At 45.4% G+C, this 7,710-nt stretch overlaps 1 non-coding gene across 1 annotated transcript; it reads left to right on the forward strand.

Moving 5' to 3' along the window:
• Positions 1-1,445: 1,445 nt before the first annotated feature.
• On the forward strand, positions 1,446-1,601 carry LOC121292068. The gene has a single exon (XR_005946186.1). It is a non-coding gene; the product is annotated as a U1 spliceosomal RNA (small nuclear RNA).
• The last annotated feature ends 6,109 nt before the right edge of the window (positions 1,602-7,710 follow it).

The raw sequence follows: 7,710 nt of genomic DNA on the forward strand, positions 1-7,710 counted from the left end.
GTAAATCATAGGAAGAGCGAGGCCATGTTCTTTGGGAACTGAGCTGACCGATCCTTTGTCCCCTTCACTGTCAGGGCTGACGGCCTGAAGGTGCTGGGGACATGGTTTGGAGGGACCAGGGCACGCGTTAGAAACTGGAAGGAGCGAGTGTCTATGGTGAAAAGGAAACTGGGCATGTGGGAGCGACGCTCCCTCTCCATTGCGGTAAGAACCTGGTCATCAGGTGTGAGGCACTCTCGCTGTTGCTGTACGTGGCGCAGGTCTGGCCCATTCCACACTCCTGAGTGGTGGCGATCACCCGAGCCTTCTTCCGCTTTGTCTGGAGGTCGAAAATGGATCGTGTCCGCAGGGACACGATGTACAAGCCTCTAGATAAAGGGGGGAAAAACATGCCCAACATCGCCCTCACACTGATGGCCACCTTTGTGTGCGGCTGCATCAAGCGGTGCATAGACCCTCAGTATGCAAACTTCAAGTGTCACTACATGCTGAGGTTCTACCTGTCCCCAGTGTTATGAAGGATGGGTCTGGCCACGCTGCCGCGGAACACTCCAAGTAGTTGGACCGTGCCGTACCACCTGTCCCTCGTGGGAAAATTTATGCAGAGAAACACCTTTGACCACAAGTCCATCAGGCAGTGGTCGGCAAGTAACGTCTTAAAGGCCCTGAGGGAAAAGGAGAGGGTGGATCCTGTGGGATAGTTCCCTGAGCAGACTGACAAAGTCATTTGGCAGAATACCTCATCGCCAGAACTTTCCAACAAACACCAAGATGTAGCTTGGCTGGTGGTGAGAAAGGCCCTCCCTGTAAGATCCTTCCTACACGCCAGGAGTCTCACCCCTTCTGCACGTTGCCCTCGAGATGGCTGTGGTGGGGAAGAGACCATTGTTCACCTCCTTGTAGATTGTGTCTTTGCGAAGAAGGTCTGGAGAGAGATGCAGTGGTTTCTGTCGAGGTTCATCCCGAGCAGTTCTGTGACAGAGGACTGTGCTCTACGGGTTGTTCCCAGGGACACACACCAAGACAAACATCAACTGCAGGTGGAGGATCATCAACTCGGTGAAAGATGCTCTTTGGTCGGCCCGAAACTTGTTGGTTTTCCAGCGCAAAGAGTTGTCCCCAACCGAGTGTTGCAGACTGGCACATTCCAAGGTCCGGGACTACGTGCTGAGGGACACAGTTAAGCTTGGGGCAGCCGCCACAAAGGCGCAATGGGGAAGCGTCACTGCCTAAGACCTTTCTGCCATAGTGCACTGAGGGGCTGGGAACTGTAAAGAGCCCCTCAGGCTGTACAGCTTGAAATGAATGTCTGCCAATGATTGTAATTTTCATTGTTTGTACTGATACACCTTGTGATTCATGTTGTAAAAGTTGAACCTGATTGTATTTTTGTAATGGTGATTTTGAAATGGTTCGAAATGTTTTTGAAGATTTATGAATAAAGTATATTTTTGCAAAAAAAAGAAAGACTGAGGTTCTCCCAGGATGATGAGGCTAGCCCATTGCACTTCGGGTGTGCTGACGCCTGCGATGTCCCCAAATGCGGGATACTCGACTGCAAAATTTGTGGCAGTGGGGGACTGCGTTCGTGCTCTCCCCTGATTTACAATTCAAGAAAAAGTCTTTAACGTACTTATTCAACTAGGTTTTTTTTGTACATCATGCAATACAAGCACTATAGGCCACGAAATACTCTTTCCAAATCTAGACTCTTCTGTTTTCCCTCCCGCAGCTATCCAGGCCCCCACTCTTTTCCTCCCTGCGATTATCAACAGGCGATTATTCCATCTCCGCGTTATTTTATCGCTGCCATTTGTTTTGTGGCCGCCAAATTCCACGCGCCATTTTAACCCCGCATTTGCCCACTCCAATCTTCTCTCTCAAACCCTCCAATCTTCTCTCTCAAACCCCCATATAATACCCAACTCACCATCAAAACAGTCCCTGCACTCCTTCCAGCACCACCCTCCACCTCCCAACCCACCCCGTATCTCTCTGGACTTCTGTATAATATCATCAGTCAGCTACTCGTTCATTTACATTCACCATTTAAAACAGGCAGCTGCGAACCCTCACTATTTCAAACATGTACAAGCACCCTGTCCCCAAGTTCATTCTAATTACCCCTCTCCGAAATCAACAGCAGTCCTCTGTATAATCTCCCCCTTCAATCTGTGATTCCTACCTTCTCAAACTCCTTCCCCCCTCTCCCCATGTGTAAAGTACTTCCCTGGCCCTTCTGAAGCAGCTCACTTACCCTGCTGTGGGTTTATCTCATAAACAGGCTTTCCATTCACTTGCCATTATTTCTTCAAGACTTCAATAGCGCAAAGTGAAGAAATAAAAAGAGAAAGAAAGCTGGAGAGACTCAGAAAGAAATCTAAATCCAGAACCTCCGTAAAATGAATAGAAAATGACCAACGGGAATCCCGTTTCACGGTCAGGATGATCGCACAGCCTAACACACACGCATTATCCCTGACTTATAAAAAGACTTTAGACAGCTTCACATTAGGACTTTTCACTTTCTCTTGTGGGGCTCCCGTTCCTCACACAACGGAGGCTAACGTGTATGTTTTAGATTGCAAGGCATCACAAATGCCAGTCTTCTGCTAATTCAATTCACTCAATGTGAAATGGCTGAAGGCACTGGATACCACAAAGGCTATGGGTCCTGACAATTCTTCTGCAATAGTACTGAAGACTTGTGTTCTAGAACTTGCTGCGTCCCTAGCCAAGCTGTTCCAGTAGAGCTACAACACTGGCATCTACCCGGCAATGTGGAAAATTGCCCAGGTATGTCCTGTACAGAAAAAGCAGGACAAATCCAACCCCACCAATTACTGCCCCATCAGTCTACTCTCGATCATCAGCAACGTGATGGAAGGGGTCATCTACAGTACTATCAAGCAGCGCTTGCTTAGTAATAAACTGCTCACTGACGCTCAGTTTGGGTCTTGCCATATTTTGCTCAGCTCCTAACCTTGTTATGGCTTTTGTCCAAACATGGGCAAAAGAGCTGAACTCCAGAGATGAGGTGAGAGTGACTGCCCTTGACCTCAAGACAGCACATGGGCTGATAAGTTGCAACTAATATTCGTGACATACAAGTGCCAGGCAATGACTGTCTCTGACTATAGAGAATCTAACCATCTCCCCTTGATATCCAATGACATTACCATCACTGAATCCCCCACTATCAACATCCTGGGTGTTACCATTGACCAGAAGCTGAACTGGACCTGCCATATAAATACTGCGGCTACAAGAACAGGTCAGAGGCTGGGAATCTTGCGGCTTGTAGCTCGCCTCCTGACTCCCCAAATGCTGTTCACCTTTTACAAGGCACAAGTCAGTATTATGGTGGAATACTCTCCACTTGCCTGGATGATTGCAGCTCCAACAACATTCAAAGCATTTTTATGGCCCATCCCCAATTGCCCTTGAGCCGCTTTCTTGATCATTGTCCTCTAAATGGTCTCCTACTGACACTTGGTTCACTGGCCCATCTCATTTCCAAGAATCAGGTCTAGCAGTGCCTCTTTCTTGTCAGACTGGAAAAATACTACAGTAGAACATTTTCCTGAATACATTCCAGGAACTCTTGTCGCTCTCTGCCCTTTACACTACTACTACCTAGTCCATATTTGGGTAATTAAAGTCCCCTCAATATAACTGCTTTATAATTTCTGCGCCACTCTGTAATTTGAAATGTAGTTGCTGTGGCATGTGAGAAACAGGCATGCAGGTAAACAAATTCTAATCAATATTAACAAAAAGCATTAGCAGAGGGTATTCAACCTGTTGTTGGAACACTCCATTAAGTTGGACTGTGCCATTCCACCTGCACCTGTCCCTTGTAGAAAAGTTTATGCAGGGAATCACCTTTGGCCACAAATCCATCCAGCAGACATCCACACATTATATCCAAGAGGCCCTATGGGGAAAGGAGGTGGTGGATCCTGTGGGAGGGTTCTCCAAAACTGTCAAAGTCATTTGGCAGACAGCCTCACCGCCAGAACTTTCAAATAAACACCAAGAACGTAGCTTGGCTAGTGGTGAGAAAGGCCCTCCCCATCAGGTCCTTCCTACACACCAGGAGTCTCACCCCCTCCGCACATTGCCCTGGAGGTGGCTGTGTGGGGAAGAGACCGATGTCCACCTCCTTGTGGAATGCCCCTTCGCAAAAAAAGGTCTGGAGAGAGATGCAGTGGTTTCTGTCGAGGTTCATCCCGAGCAGTTCTGTGACAGAGGACTGTGCTCTACGGGCTGTTCCCAGGGACACACACCGAGACAAACATCAGCTGCAGCTGGAGGATCATCAACTCGGTGAAAGATGCTCTTTGGTCTGCCCGAAACTGGCTGGTCTCCAGTGCAAAGAATTGTCCCCGATTGAGTGTTGCAGACTGGCACATTCCAAGGTCCGGGACTATGTGCTGAGGGATGCTTAAGGCAGTCACAGGGGTGTATTGGGGAAAGTCCACTGCCTGACGGTTATTCAACCATGGTACATAGAAGGGTTACTACCTTGGAAAGCCTCCAGGTTGTGAGTTTGACATGTAATGCATCTTATACATATTGACTGTAATTGTAAAAGCAGTGAGTAACATACAGTACTGGAAGAAGCTGATTTGGCTTGCAACTTATGCCAACTTTGAACGGTCACGTAAATTATATAAATAAAGTATATTTTTGAAAAATATTCAACCCTACAGTTTCATTTCCGAGTAAATAAATTAATGCTTCCAATAAGTAGTACCTGGAGGAATTTAACATGAAAACAATAGAGATAGCACAGAGGGAACTTAACCATCGCTAACCAACATAAGGCACTGAGCAGAGCTGTCATTTTTAAATGCAATGCCATCTGCTGTTCAACTTCAGTCCTGCAAGAATACTGCATTGTTCCAATGAAGCTCAACGTAAACTGGAGGAACAGCAAGATAAAAGCAAAAAACCGCGGATGCTGGAAATCCAAAAAATAAATAAATAAATAAAAATACCTGGAAAACTCAGCAGGTCTGGCAGCATCTGTGGAGAGGAACACAGTCAACGTTTCGAGTCCGTATGACTCTTCAATAGAGCTAAGTAAAAATAGAAGAGAGGTGAAATATAAGCTGGTTTAATTGGGGGGTGGGTGGTGGTGGATCAAGTAGGAACAAGGCAAAAGAGATACGGAAATCCTGTTGGAGAGAATATTTCACCTCTCTTCTATTTTTACTTAGTTCTGTTGAAGAGTCATATGGACTTGAAATGTTGACTGTGTTCCTCTCCGCAGATGCTGCCAGACCTGCTGTGTTTTTCCAGGTATTTTTATTTTTATTTTTGTTTTGGATTTCCAGCATCCGCAGTTTTTTGCTTTTATTTTAGTGTTTAATTGACTGCCACTTCTCTTCAAGGAATGCCTACCTTGAAGAAGTATTGCTCTTCTCTCCGACAGGATTTTCATATTTCTCTTTTGCCTTGTTCCTACTTGTGTCCCCCCCAACCCCGCCCCACACCAGCTTATATTTCACCTCTCTTCTATTTTTATTTAGTTCTGTTGAAGAGTCATACGGACTTGAAACGTTGACTGTGTTCACCTCCGCAGATGCTGCCAGACCTGCTGAGTTTTTCCAGGTAATTTTATTTTTATTTTTGTTGTGGAGGAACAGCACTTCATCTTCCGACTAGGCACTTTACAGCCTTCCGGACTGAATATTGAGTTCAACAATGTTTAGATCATGAATTCTCTCCTCCATCCCCACCCCCTTTCCGATCCCCCTTTTGTCCAATAATTTATATAGATTTTTCTTTCCCCACCTATTTCCATTATTTTTAAATGTATTTCCATCCATTGTTTTATCTCTACTTTTAGCCTATTTCGATCCCTTCCCCCCACCCCACCTCCACTAGGGCTATCTGTACCTTGCTCGTCCTGCTTTCTACCCTTAATGTCACCTATTAGCACATTCCTTAGATAATATCATCACATTCAACCCCTCTTTGTCCTTTTGTCTATGACATCTTTTGGCTATCTCCACCTATCACTGGCCTTCTATCCAGCTCTACTTGTCCCACTCTGCCTTAAACCAGCTTATATTTCATCTCTTTTCTATTTTTCCTTAGTTCTGCTGAAGAGTCAAACAGACTCAAAATGTTAATTGTATTCCTCTCCGCAGATGCTGTCAGACCTGCTGAATTTTTCCAGGTATTTTTATTTTTGTTTTGGATTTCCAGCATCTACATTTTTTGCTTTTATCTACAAGAATAATTGTTAGTTTCTCCCCTTCTCAATTGGACTTCACAGAACAAAAGGGGTGCTTTCAAGGTGTTTGCTGGGGCAGGAGTTTTAACCTGAAATGGTGACAGGAATTGAGGGAGGGCAGTTGATTAAATGGGATGAATTGATGGCATTTCAGAAGCTGGCAGCAACCAGCTAACCTCTGCCACTATGATAAAAGCAAAATACTGCAGATGCTGGAAATCTGAAACAAAAATCAGAAAATGCTCGGAAAAACTCAGCAGGTCTGACAGCATCTGTGGAGAGAGAAACAGAGTTGAAGTTTCAAGTCTTTTTGACTCTTCTTCAGAGCTGAAGAGAAGTAGAAATGTGATGAAATTTATACTGTTTAAGGGTGTGGTGGGGCAGGTGAAGCTGGATAGAAGCCAGCGATAGGTGGGGGCTAAGGAGAGATTGACAAAGATGTCATGGACAAGAAGACAAAGGGGGTGTTAATGGTTGTGTTAAGGGCTAAAGGAGGTGCTGATAGTGGCACAAAGGTAAGAAAGCAGAACGTGATAATAAGAGAACAAGGGTAAGCACTCTGAAAAGAACAACATGTCCCTAGTGGGGGTGGGGAGAAAAGGATCGAAAATGGGATAAAAAGGGGATAAAGCAATGAATAAACATAAATAAATAAAGTAGATAAAAATAAAAATGAATTTTAAAAAGGGGGTGAAGGCAGAGGAGAGAGTTCATGGTCTGAAGTTGTTGAACTCAATGTTAAGTCCAGAAGGCTGTAAAGTGCCTAGTTGGAAGATGAGCTGCTGTTCCTCCAGTTTGCGTTGAGCTTCACTGGAACATTGCAGCAGGCCAAGGACAGACACGTGGGCATGCGAGCAGGGAGGTATGTTGAAATGGCAAGTGACAGTGAGGTCTGGGTCACTCTACCCTCTGCCACTAACTGCCATATTAATGGTGGAGCAGGCTCGAAGAGCTGAATGGCCTCCTCTTGCACCTATTTTCTATGTATTCTACATAACTTCAGCCCATTCCACTGAGGGCGGCAATCTCCCTCTGGAGGGGCGATTTGCCTGTTATTTTAACTTGTTATAACCTTACTTTGGCTTTTTAAATTTAACTGAATGCACAGGCACCCCAGTCTTCCTGGAACTCGCCAGTGAAAACAAGCCAAGAGGACAGTGGCAATTGAGGGTGCTGAACAAATAGCAGGGAATAAACATCCTATAAGTGCTCAGACCGCACAACTGTTTCTTTGCCTATGTGAAAGGACCTTGCTCTCTGTCCTTGACCTGAGAGTATGTTTTCACTTCTTTGGAAGTGATTTGCATTCCTTTGGAACGGTCATTTCTACTGTCTTAAAGTTTTTCATGGCTGATCTACACCTCCCATCTGTCAAAAATCAGTGCAACGCAGGTGCTTCTCATGAAGCTTTGTCTAGGCTCCAGCCTTCTCCTCACCCACTTACTGCTCCACAGGACAGAGGG

This window comes from Carcharodon carcharias, chromosome 19, assembly GCF_017639515.1.
Source record: "Carcharodon carcharias isolate sCarCar2 chromosome 19, sCarCar2.pri, whole genome shotgun sequence".
Classification (NCBI taxonomy): domain Eukaryota; kingdom Metazoa; phylum Chordata; class Chondrichthyes; order Lamniformes; family Lamnidae; genus Carcharodon; species Carcharodon carcharias.